Source organism: Carcharodon carcharias, chromosome 18 (genome assembly GCF_017639515.1).
Source record: "Carcharodon carcharias isolate sCarCar2 chromosome 18, sCarCar2.pri, whole genome shotgun sequence".
Classification (NCBI taxonomy): domain Eukaryota; kingdom Metazoa; phylum Chordata; class Chondrichthyes; order Lamniformes; family Lamnidae; genus Carcharodon; species Carcharodon carcharias.
In genome coordinates, this window is record NC_054484.1 from 20,624,294 (window position 1) to 20,637,097 (window position 12,804).

General features: G+C 48.4%; 1 protein-coding gene across 4 annotated transcripts in view; it reads left to right on the forward strand.

The window, feature by feature from the left end:
- Positions 1-9,087: 9,087 nt before the first annotated feature.
- LOC121290848 (transmembrane protease serine 2-like) overlaps positions 9,088-12,804 on the forward strand; it is a 55,516-nt gene continuing 51,799 nt past the window's right edge. For 3 of the 4 annotated variants that reach the window (XM_041211850.1, XM_041211847.1, XM_041211851.1), the window contains exon 1: positions 10,955-11,094. The gene's annotated coding sequence lies outside the window, so the exon portion shown is untranslated. Of the gene's footprint in view, positions 9,313-10,954; positions 11,095-12,804 lie in introns of those variants that run through there. The other variant, XM_041211849.1, reaches the window with a different exon arrangement.

Below are 12,804 nucleotides of genomic sequence, written 5' to 3' on the forward strand. Positions count from 1 at the left end.
CCACACATCGCCTGGTGAAAAAAGGCCAGGTTTATCAGGAATTAAAGGAATATGCAAGAGAGTGCTATTCATTCGGAAAGCAGAGATTCAGTTGTCTGAAATATGCCCCTTGAGGTCGGCGATATTAACGTTCCAGAACAAATACATATGACAGTCTGTGTCATGTTTACATTATTGGGAGCATCTAAACTGAGGCTTTCGCTGGTTCAATGTGAATCAATGGCACGGATATTGGATGAGTTGGGGGGTGCGGGGTTGGGGGTGGGAACGCGATCTAATTTTCTGGGCTACGGTTCTCCAGCCTAGCGACCTCTGGAATATATCCAGTGCCACATTGGTCCCAGCAATATTCAGGCATCCTTGGCAGCCCCACCTGAAACAGGTGTTGGGCCTCTTTGCCAAGGTGACTGCGGGCTTTTGGGCGCTTGCAGTTTGTTGAAAATATTCAGATGCTGGAGTCTCAATTTCAGCTCGTCCTTTTGACATCCCGTACCTGAAAACAAATTCAAGGTCGAGACTTGACATTTACACGAATGCAGTTACCGACTGGAAACTGTATCGAAAAATACTTTTGGATCAAAGAGAGCTGGCAGCGCCTTTGGTTACATTACTCATCAAGGTACTTTCCGCCGGGCTAGGCACTGACAGAATGGTAGAAGTCTCTCCTTGTTCAAGGTCCAACAACAATGAGGTCGCTCCCAGTGGGATCAAAAACCCACAGGGCCAATATCCTGGTGTGAATGCTGGGATGTTGGTGAACTTTGTTCCTGACGCTGTTAGAATATATGTATCCCCTCAGGATATTTTGCTTGTCACCCTCTGTCACCCACCATAACATGGGCGGGTGGGGGAAGGGGAGTGGCTGAGCAGGCATTGTGACATTGGAGAGTCATTCTCACACGGCATGAAGATATGTTATTACTCCAGGCCCATTTCACCTCCGGGGCGGGGGGTGGGGGGTGGAGGTGTTAATTCTGATTGAACGTGTTCCAGTAAGTATCCGGCGCGACTGAGGTCTGGCGCTGCTGGAATTACGAGAGCTGCCGGCTCAAGGGTGGAACTTATTTCCACTGCGGGGTGGGAGTCCCACTCTCAGCTGGTTTAGCCTGTCCCCAGCATGTTATGGCTGCAGGGCCGGCTGCTTTACAGCAGGTTGGCTGCCTTTCTATAACGTGCAGCCCCATATCTTGAGTGTTCCCTGGTGTCCAATGTGCAGTGAAAAGCTCACTTAAAACTAATAGGATTTATTTGTCCTCCATCTGCATTCAGACACTGAACCCCAGGAATAATACACTGGTCTTGTAAGGGGTACAGTGCAGCTTCACCTAAATTATACCAAGGGCTTAAACTCGGGTTAAATTATGAAGAAAGGTTGGTTAAGCATCGTTTGTATTCCTTTGTGTTTGGAAGGTATATTATTGGAGCCATTATAAGCGTTTGATAGGTAGATGCAGAGCTATTTCCTCCAGTGGCGGACAGCAGAACAAGGAAGGGTCATGAGGACTTGAAACGTCAACTCTTTTCTTCTCCGCCGATGCTGCCAGACCTGCTGAGTTTTTCCAGGTAATTCTGTTTTTGTTTTGGATTTCCAGCATCCGCAGTTTTTTTGTTTTTATCGCATAATTTTAAACCTAGAGCCAGCCCGCTTTGGAGTGACATCAGGAAGCACTCTTTCGTGGAAATCTGGAACTTGCTCCCCACAAAATGTTGCAGATGCCGGGATAATTGAAATTTTCAAGCCTGAGGTTGATTGTTTTTTCGTGGGCAAGGTGACCTCAACAAAAGAGGACAAAAAGGGGAAACATTAACAAAAAGATCAGAAAAGATGCCACAATGCCAGTGCTTCGTTTAGACTTGCTGATGCCGAGGTCAGCTTCGAGGTTGTGAACAGTTTTGCAATCTATTTAGCAGCCTAATATACGTCCGCGGCAACTCTGCCCTCATAAATCGGCCTTGAAATGATGCTAAGTCTATCTCAACATGTCTAGACACTGTTCCAATGTTGATTATATTACAACAGAACTAGTTTGTCAGGACACCAAAACACACACGTTATTGCAAGGTGCGGCTGTAAAAAAAAATCAATGCAGTGATTCACTTTCACCCACGTAACAGGGAAAGATTCAATAGATGGAAAATTTCAAACGGCAAGCAACATTTGTACTCTGTGCCAATGCTGCCCCAAGCAGTATTTAATACCCACCCCACTGAAGTTTTGTGGTGGGGGCATTTAATTGGCCGGAGCGGTGGTGGGCGGAGATTGTGCCGCCTTCCCATCTCCATTCTGATTTCTGCTGTGGCAGGAAGACCCGGGACCTTCCTGCCCTCCTGCTATCCCACTGCCGCTGGTATTAATCCACCAACAGGCTTGCCACATGGTGAACACAAGAAGCAAACTTGTGAACCCCCGGGGATGGAGGTGGTGGGCCCTCGTTCAAAGGCACTCAATGCCTGATTGAGGGACCTGGCACTGGGAAGGAAAAGGCTCGGCTGAGAGGCAGCCCCCTTCCCTTGCTGCCAACCTCTCCTCCCATCACCCCACGGCCCTCTCCCTCCCGCCATCACTCACTAGCAAAACTGGGAATCAGGGGGAAAACTGACCGCTGGTTGGAGTCATGCCTAGCACAAAGGAAGATGGTTATGGTTGTTGGAGGTCAGTCATCTCAGCTCCAGGATATCACTGCAGGAGTTCCTCAGAGTAGAGTCCTCGGCCCAACCATCTTCAGCTGCTTCATCAATGACCTTCCTTCCATTCCTACACAATGTTCAGCACCATTCACGACCCTTCGGGTATTGAGGCAGTCCATATCCAAATGCAGCAAGACCTGGACAATATCCAGGCTTGGGCTGACCAGTGGCAAGTAACATTTGCGCCACACAAGTGTCAGTCAATGACCATCTCCAACAAGAGCGAATCCAACCATTGCCCCTTGATTTCAATGGCATTACCATCACTGAATCTCCCACTACCAACATCCTGGGGGTTAACATTGACCAGAAACTGAACTGGACTAGCCATATAAATACTGTAGCTACAAGAGCAGGTCAGAGGCTAGGAGTCCTATGACGAGTAACTCACCTCCTGACTCCCCAAAGCCTGTCCACCATATACACGGTACAAGTCAGGAGTGTGATGAATACTCCCCACTTGCCTGGATCAGTGCAGCTCCCAAAACACTCAAGAAGCTTGACACTGCCCAGGACAAAGCAGCCTGCTTGAATGGCACATCCACAAACATTCACTCCCTCCACCACCGATGCACAGTAGCAGTAGTGTGTACCATGTACAAGGTGCACTGCAGGAATTCACAAAGGCTCCTTTGGCAGCATCCTCCAAATCCACGCCGACTACCATCTAGAAGGACAAAGGCAGCAGATAGATGGGAACACCACCACCTGGAAGACCCCTCCAAGTTACTCACCATCCTGACTTGGAAATATATCGCCGTTCCTTCACTGTCACTGGGTCAAAATCCTGGAACTTCCTTCCTAACAGCACTGTGGGTGTAACTACACCACATAGGCTGGAGCAGTTCAAGAAAGCAGCTCACCACCACCTTCTCAAGGGCAACTAGGGATGGACAATAAATGCTGGCTTAGCCAGTGAAGCCCGCATCTCGTGAATGAACAAAAAAACTCACTGGTTGTGTTGAGCATCTCTTGTCTGGTGGGACTTCCTCCCACGGGGTCCTTGATCCCAGGGAATGTCTGTCGCTGCCCACTTAAGTGCTTGAGTGACACTTTATTTGGTGGGCCTTCCTCAAAAGACGTGACACTGGGATCTTGCTGGCTCTCCAGATGGTGGGTGAGAGCTCCATCACCTCCATTAGATACCACACCCCACTGCAACAAGTTTAATTTTTATAGCATCTTTAATATAATAATGTCCCAACATGCTTTAAAGTAGCAGGAGGAGGCAGTGGTGTAGTGGTCACGCTGCTAGACCAGTAATCCGGAGGCCCTGGTTAATGTTTTGAGGACGTGTGTTCAAATCTCATCATAGCAGCTGTTGGAATTTCAATTCAATTAATTGATAAATTCAGTTACTTAATAAATCTGGAACTGAAAACTAGCCTCTCAATAGTGGTGACCATGAAACTATCATCAGTTGTCAGGAAACCCATCTGGTTCACTCATGTCCTTTTAGAAAGGAAAATCTGCTGTCCTTGTTTGGGCTACATGTGTCTCCAGACCCACAGTAATGTGGTTAACTCTGAAATGGCCTAGCAAGCAACTCAGTTGTACCAAACCACCAGGTGGTTCAAGAAGGTGGCTCACCATCACTTTCTCAAAGGCAATTTAGGATGTGCAATAAATACTGGCCTAGCTAGCAATGCTCACATGAAATATTATAACCAAAGTTTGATTCCAAGTCACACAAAAAGTTATTAAGACAGATGCTCAAAAACTTGGTCAATTAGATTGGATTTAAGAAGCATATGCCTGATTTTTTTTTACATTTTATTGGCTCCCGGTTAAGCAACACCTTGATGTTTAAAATTCCAATCCTTGTTTACAAGTTCTTCCATGGCTTTGCCCCTCCCTATAGCTGGCCTCTTGAGCAGTCCTGATTTTAATCGCTCCACCATTATTGGCCACATCTTCAGCTGCCAGGGCCCTAAGCTCAGGAATTCTCTTCATAAACTGATCTCCATGTCTCAATGTCGTTTTCCTTTAAGGTGCTCCTTACAGGCTATCTCTTAGATCAAGTTTTTGGGCACCAGTCCGAAAGTCTCCTTATCTACCTTGGTGTCAAATTATGCTCGATAATGCTGCTGTGAACTGCTTTGTGTCATTTCAGTACTCGAAAGGCATGATACAAATGCAAGTTGTTGTTGTATAGAGTAAAAGACACAATTCTGATGATGTAACTGTATTATGCAGCCATCATTTTTGCTATATGTTCAGAAGAATCAGTTTCCTAAAGAGTAGGATTAATCAAACATATTTTTCTGATCATAATAAGATCTCTAGAGGAAAAAGCACCTAGCAGCTTGGTGGCCTCAGTCATGGGTTTCCCCCTCTTGCTGCCAGAAGATGGAAAGGAAGAGCACCATCCTGCCATGCAGACCCTTCCCACCCTCCACCACTCCCATTGACCCCACCCCTATTTCCTGTTTTGCGGCTGTTCACGTCAGGCTGAATCTTTTTTATCGCCCTTTGCCTGTGTTCTGCTCTTGTTGACCTGTCCGAGGTAAATTCAAGAAATCGAGAGGATTGTGTGCACAAATGACGAGCCCTCTCGTTCATTCTGAATCACCGTCCAAGAACAAAGTTCACTGATCCTTCATGGCACACCACCCCACCAACCCTCCTCCCCAAACCCCCCACCACACTCTGCAGCTTTAGGGCCATTCCACCCACTCTGCAATGTCCTTCATCCCCAGCATTAGGGAGGCAACAGATTTGAGACTCCCTGGCATAACTGCAAAAACAGCTATCCAAACCCCTAGCTAGAGATTCTCTCCCTAGAACCATCATTTTGAAGAATTAGTGAGGGCATTGTGTTAAATTGCTGCCCTCAGCACTTTCTTGAGGGGCTTATGTGCCTCTGGTTATAGCAACCTCTCACTCTCTCAGGAGACAACAAAATGCTTTGTAATCAGTTGGGTCAAATGGCTTGTTTATGTCCTTAAGGCACGTGGGATAGTGGAGGAAATGGACTGAATAAATGTTCGAGGGAGGAACTGTTGCACTTTGCAACCAATATATATTTTATCGGTGAGCGTAGCTCTTCACTATCTGTGGAACGGCGTATGGGTTTGCAGGAGAAATTGAACTTATCAATGTTTCATTTTATTGCCCTGTTTTCACCTTCCTTTTGTGAAATCAATAAAGAGGGTAGGTAGCCTCAGTAACAGCAGGGTAATATTCCAAACCTCATAAAATGTTTCCATAAACTCAGTAACTTGAGGTCAAGGTTGTTAATGTCAAAACTCAGTGCTACAACCCCAGCCTAGCAATGAACGTGTGGGTGGTTCACAGTTCTGTCCACACAGCTGCCAAACTTTCTCCTCCCTTCCGGTAAATGCTTCATCAAAACTGCATTGGGAAGCGTAGAAAAGTCAAAGAAATAGCTCGTGCGTGGACTTAAAATGTGACAAGGGTGCTCTCCTGGGTTCAAGGGTGGGGGATGGGGGGGCAGAAATTTCCCCCTTGTGCTTTGCCTGGTTTGAGAGTGATAGGTCCAGTGTAATTGGGAGCTGTTATCTGCACAAATTGAGGACAGGAATCTATAGGCTGACACTCCATGTGCAGTGGTAAGGGATTGCTGTAGTTTCAGAGTTGGTGCCTTTTGCCCTGTCAGATGGGAAAAAGCCCCATGGCACTAGGTTGAAGAAAAGAAGGGGAGTAACCACCCCCTCCCCCCCCCACCCAACCCCTCAAAAACCATGTTCTGGTCAATATTTATCCCTCAATCAACATCACAAATACAGATTATCTGGTCATCCTCACATTGCTAGTTTGTGCGAGTTTGCTATGCACAAATTAACATTTCCTTACATCACAACAGTAAATGCCCTTCAAAAAATGCACTCGATTGGCTACAAAGCGCTTTGTGATCTCCTGAGAAAGTGAGACGGTGCTATATAAATGCAAGTTCTTTCTTTTTATATCTAACCTGGCGGATGAGTTGGTGCTGGTAACGGATTCAAACCTAAAACAGAGAACAGAATTGAAATTTCTTGCCTTTGATGGAGACAGAAAGGGGGAAGAAAACAAAAAAAAAGCCATTGTCACATTGTTCTTAAAAGACATGAACCCAAACTGGATAACCTGTTCCATTTAAATCGCTCTTTGGAACAGCTCCCAGCTATCTAAACCATAACAGGATATTATGCAATCTGAGTTGTGAATTAAAAAGGCGTGTTGAATTATTTGGAGAGACCTGCATGCATTCCACACACTTTGCCCTACCTTCCGGTGGCAAGAACTAGCAGCACAACAATTAAAACATCAGCCAGAGTTACTCAGGAAACGTCAAAACAATGGATAAAAACAAAAAACTGCGGATGCTGGAAATCCAAAACAAAAACAGAAACAGAAATACCTGGAAAAACTCAGCAGGTCTGGCAGCATCGGCGGAGAAGAGTGCAGTTGACGTTTCGAGTCCTCATGACCCTTCGACAATGGAAGTGTTCTTGGCTGGACTTTTCTGAGTTCCATTCAGTCACAGAAACCCTTGCTTTGAAAATCTGTCCTTTGCTTCATGCTTTTTGTGCCAGAGGAGCTGTGATACTATGCAAAGCAGTTGACCTGATATTACAGCACAAGGGCAACTCAAAGGGTGGAATTTTCTTTTCTGGGGCCAAGGATGGAACTTCCGGCCCCTGCAGCAGGGTGGGGTGGGGAGGTGGAGAAGGGGGCTGGTGGGGGGGCTGGTGGGGGGGGGGGGGTGCGAGCCATTCAAAACTCCATTGACTGCGGCGGGACTGGAAGATCCCACTGGCAGGAGGGGCTGGAAATTTCCGGCCTAAGTCACGTGACGGGGCGGGGATGGGGAGTGTTTCCTGCCGTTGGGAATTTGTGTGGCATTGCGCAACCCCGGCCTCATTAATTTTGCAGTCGGGGGCTTCTGACGTTTTTTGCTGTGGGGCGGAGCTGGATGATGCACACCCCACCTTCGTACCTGGGTGCCATGTAGAAAAAGCGCCCGGACAGCAACTTACCAGCCACACCGATTGAAGAGATGGCCAGATGAGGACGCGGATCTCCGGCGCTCGAATTCAACGATGCCTCCCGGGGCATCCTGCTCGACTAAGTTGAGGCCAGGAGGGACGTCTTCTATCTACCGGGTGGGAGGAGGAGGCTGAGCATGGACATGGACCCTGCATGGAAGCAAATCTCCAGGGCAGTCAGTGCCCAGGCCCTCCAGCAGGGGACTGCCCTGCATTGCCAAAAAGGATGAATGGCCTCATCTATGCTGCCAGGTTAAGTGAACCCTCAGCTGCTCACACACACACACCTCAATGAATGTTACAGGGGGCATGGGCCTCCATGACAATGTGATAAGGTGATGCCTCATAGCCCACTGCATTCCATCTATTCTGTAGGAATACTATGTGTCGCTGTGGGTCATTCACCGTCCCATACAGAGATCTCACATGCTGTCTAAATGTTGGGGTGGGGGGAGGTGGGATGAAGGGGCTCAGGCATTGAGGTCACCAGCAAACACTGCTAACGACATGCCTCTCTGAGCCTTATCCTTATACCTTCATGGCGTCACCGCTCTGGAGGATGCAGGCCAAGAACCCTAGTGGACAACCTGCAGTGTATCAATCACATGGCACACAATCCAGTGGGTTATTTGAAAGACTGGGCGCCAAACTTGAGGGAGGATGTGAAGGCATTGGAGACAGTACAGAGGAGATTCACAAGAATGATTCCAGGGATCAACTACTGTAGCTATGAGAATAGATTGGAGAAGTTGGGACTGTTTTCCTTGGAGAAATGAAGGCTGAGAGGAGACTTGATAGATGTATTCAAGACCTTGAGGGGTATGGACAGGGTAAATAGTGAGAAACTGTTCCCACTCAAGAGAATGTCAAGAACAAGTGGGGACTGATTCGAAATAATTGGCAAAAGGAGTAAATGTGACTTGAGGAAAAAAATTTTCACCCCAGAGAAGGTGGTTGGAGTCTGGTACAAACTTCCTGAAAGGGTGGTGGAGGCAGGTTCAAAAGGGAATTGGATTGCTACCTGAAAATAGAGAATATGCAAGGTCACGCGGGCAAGGTAGGGGAGTGGGGCTAGGCAGAATGCTCTTTCAGCGAGCCAGTGAAGACTCGATGGGGCCAACAATTTCCTTCTGCACTGTAAAGCTACTGTGATGCTGTGACTGGAATCATGAGAAAGATACATGAAACCCAATTGCTCGCCTCCACCTTCTCTCTTTGTGCAGAAAAAGTTAAACCATAATCATAGAGAGAGGGAGGTGATGGGAGGGCACCAGCCATACTTAAAAGGCTGTCTTTGAGAAGCAGGCAGCCCAGCTGGCAGGGGTGGAGTGGGACAGGTCCATTGGAGACATAGAGATTGGCTTACAGCCTCCATCCAGTAAAGGTCCATGCATGCTGTAGAAACCTCAGGGTCAAAGGTGCCTCCAGGTTGGAGGCAGCTCATGCAGTCACTTACTTCCTCTCCTCTCTCGCTGCCACCAGGAAGAGGGCAAAGCCCAAGGCTCAATGAGCCATGTCCAGCTTGAACACAAGCCTGGAGAGGAGCGAGGACCTTGCTGATGAAGAAAGTGCACCTACTGAGGTGCCACAGCAGACACCTGTACCCTCCACCAGCCCAGGGCCACACACCTCGGTGAGTATTACTTCTAGTTTAGGTAGGGTCTCAAACTTTGGTGGCCGCTGCAGGGACAGGTCCCCACTGCAGGAGGAGGCAGGGTCAGCCAAGCTGAATGGCACTTGGAGAAGTGCTGGAAAAGGGGCACCTGTGACAGGCCTCTGGAATCAACCTTCCAAGAGATGCTGGAGAGGCAGCAAGAGATGGGGCAAAATCAGGCAGAGATGTCGGAGACCCTCTACAGGTGGCATGCAAGGTAGGGGAATGTGTTTGCCTGCTGGCTGATGAATTGGTGCTGACCTGTACATGCATGGAGATCTCCATGGGGAGGGTGGCGGACTCCAGGGAGAATCTGATCCAGTAGTTTCTGTCGGAAATGCGCGCAGACCTATGCTCCATTGCTGTAGCCATGGGTGAGTTTCTGCAGAGGCTACGTGAGAGGGAAATGGGGCACCTCGACCTCCTTCCAGGTTCCCCTTCCCCTCAAGGACTCAGGGAGGGGCTTTGGGTACCCAAAGGGAGGAGGAAGGCAGTTGGACACCCCTGGGACAACCACGTGGGAATCTCTGAGGTGGTCCGGCCATTCCAAATCCCCTTTTGCCTGTGACCCCTTTAGCCTCATCCTATCTGTGACCACAGAGGGAGCAGCTGCCCCACAGCAGGACAGCCAAAGTAAACCAGGGTCCTCCAAGCCTCGGGTGTCCAGTGGACGGCCGCCAAGATCAGCCAAGGCAACAGGACCAACAGGTCAGCAGGCTGCCTCCACCCCTGCTGCCAATGTCAGGGGAGCACCTAGAAGAAGTAGTAGGGAAAGAAAAATATATAAAAGATTAAAATAAATGCATGGGTGCACTATGATTGTTACACTTATCACACTTTTATAAATATAGTTCACTTCCACTTTAATCATGTTTGATGTGGCTTACTTGTGATAGCCCTTAAGCCTGTGTGTGCTTCCTCACGTTCATCTTCTGAGGGACACCCCATGTCCCCTGTAAACAGGCATGTGCAGGGAGGCCAAGTTCTTTATCAGGGCCCTTGTGAGCCATGTGTAAGGAGTCACCCTTGCACACTAGGCCTTTGCTCTTCACACTGTCATCTGTCTCAATGTCCCAGCACTATAAATACTACATGCTGTGGTTCCCCTTCAGTTGTCTCACTGAGATGGCCTGTATCTCCACCCACGCTCAATGACTCAACCCCTAAGCAGCATCTCAAGATCTCCACCACGAGGCTCTGCATAGTTGCGAGCAGCCATGGTGCTAGTAATATTTGAGGTCGAGTCGAATACCCTTTCCTCTCCCCGCCACCTCCCCCCATTTCCACTGACACCCCATACCTCTGCACCCACCCCACCATGCTCCTTCACACCTGCAGAAGCCACCCCTCCCCCCAGCCCCACCTGCACCCAACAGGGTCCTCCTTCTCTGTACCAGGTCACCCATTGCCTGACCCCAGCTAAATGTCTCTTTTCCCCTACCATCCCCAACCTAGCCTGCCCCTCTTTAGGCCTGTACATCCGCCCCATCTTCATTCCTCTCCATCCTGTCTATTCCGCCCCGACCAGCACAGACCTTCACCGCCCACCAGTACCTCCTTCAGCCTTCCGTCTGCAGCTTGAAGATCCAAACCCTGGAGCAATCTGCACCTTCTAGATGAACACCCACCTTCTAGATGCTGCTGCGCAGGGAAGGTCCACGTGGCTGATGCTCCAAGCACTCACTGTTGCACGTGGCATTCCAGGGTCTGGTCACTGGAGACCTGTCCTCATCTCCGCAGGCTGCCCCAGGCCTTCTTAAGGTAAGTGCCGACATTTACTTGCCAGGTTGGTCCAGACGTGTTCTGGATCAATGTGGTCTCCCGCTGGAGGCGAGGACGACTGGGTGGGGAGGGGGTCATTCCGGCTGGGCCTTCATCTGGATCCTGTTAGCAGAATGCAAATCGGCTTCATGCTGGCCTCTGACAGGAATTGTGACCCGCCATGGTGCATGGGAGAGGAAGAGCTGTCATTTAATGCCGGTGGGAAGCTGATTTTTGAGCTCCTGCCACATTGTTCCGCCCCACCTACCATAAACCTGTCGGGGAGACTGGAAAATTCCACCCATAATCCTTCAGGCATGGCCAGCTCCGGGAGGGCAGCCTTGCAGCAAGACCACAAGGGGGGGGGGGGGGTGGTGGGGTGTGCCTTTTCAACCTAATTTTTTGGGCAGGAAATCCATGGGATCTGGTGCAATGTCATTTTTGCGCCCTGCCAAATTTTAATCTCCATATACTTTAAATAGGATAAAATCTGGTGAGAAGTGAAATGAGCCATCTTGTCAGCTCCCCCTAGGCAAGTTTCGGGTTAAAATTACCCCCACGCAATCAGAAGAAATATGAATAACCGTCCAAGCAAGATAATAAATACAAAACCAATGGAGTTATTTAAAGGGTTAAATTTCAGTTGGAGTTCCCTCCAATAGACAACCCTGGATAAACAGCAAAAACATTGCTTACACCATTTTTTCAAGCTTTTGCGCTGAAGTTAGGGCAGATCAAAGCTGGCAGAAATTCATACACCACCCCTACCTCCCACACGCCTCCAGCCCCCACCGTCCATCCCACTGTGGAGGAGGTAATAACTTGGAGAGGATTGAGCTGTAAAAGGCCAAATTCCATCTCTCTGACTTAATGTTCACCATGTTCTGAGTATCATTTTCTAGTCTTTTTCTTCCCGCCTGACTAATGTAACACGCGTCTTGTAAACTTTGAAGAATATATTTGCTGTCTCACAATAATTCTCTAAACTTTGATGAATATTTTGCTGTCCCATAAGAATTCACCCAAGCTCTGTTGTCTCCTTTTGGTATGTTGAAGTCCACAGCTACCCATTTGCTTGTCAGATTTGCATTGGTAACTTCCAATGTTGGGAAGTATCACTGACTACATGGGAGCAAGCAGTGGCCACTGATGCAGTCTGTAAAACTCTAGCAAAGTTCCCTACCTAATAACAGTGTGATGCACATGGCACCAGCAGTGATTTAGTGGGGTCGAAATTATTTGTCATTATTTGGCCTTAAAATGGGCCCAGCGTTTACCAATTTCTGATTGTGGGGTAAACGGAAGAACAATCTGAGTTGGTGTGTGAAGGACAGTTCGAAAGCACTTGCTTTACAGCATCGCTCAAAGCTAAAATCATGCCCAGGGAACCTGGATACTTTTCCTCTTCATGACCCAGTGTTTTGGAAGCCAATTTCTTGTTTTCCTGAATGCGATCAGTTATCTCTGGAAGTTAATGCTGTCCAACCCACGTGACAGTTGTACACTGACCTTCCAGTCAGTGGATACAAAGATTTCGAACCTGGCTTGCAGAAGTGCACCAACACTGCCCTGACTAACCTCAGCAACGCATGCTGATTCTGGTCTTACAGCTGGGCCACTGTGTGGCTCTTTGCCTGTTTATCTGTTGTTGGAAGGTGTGAGGTGATTGTGCAGCCTCCAGGAGTTCTTGGCTTCGGGTTAGTTTTCACG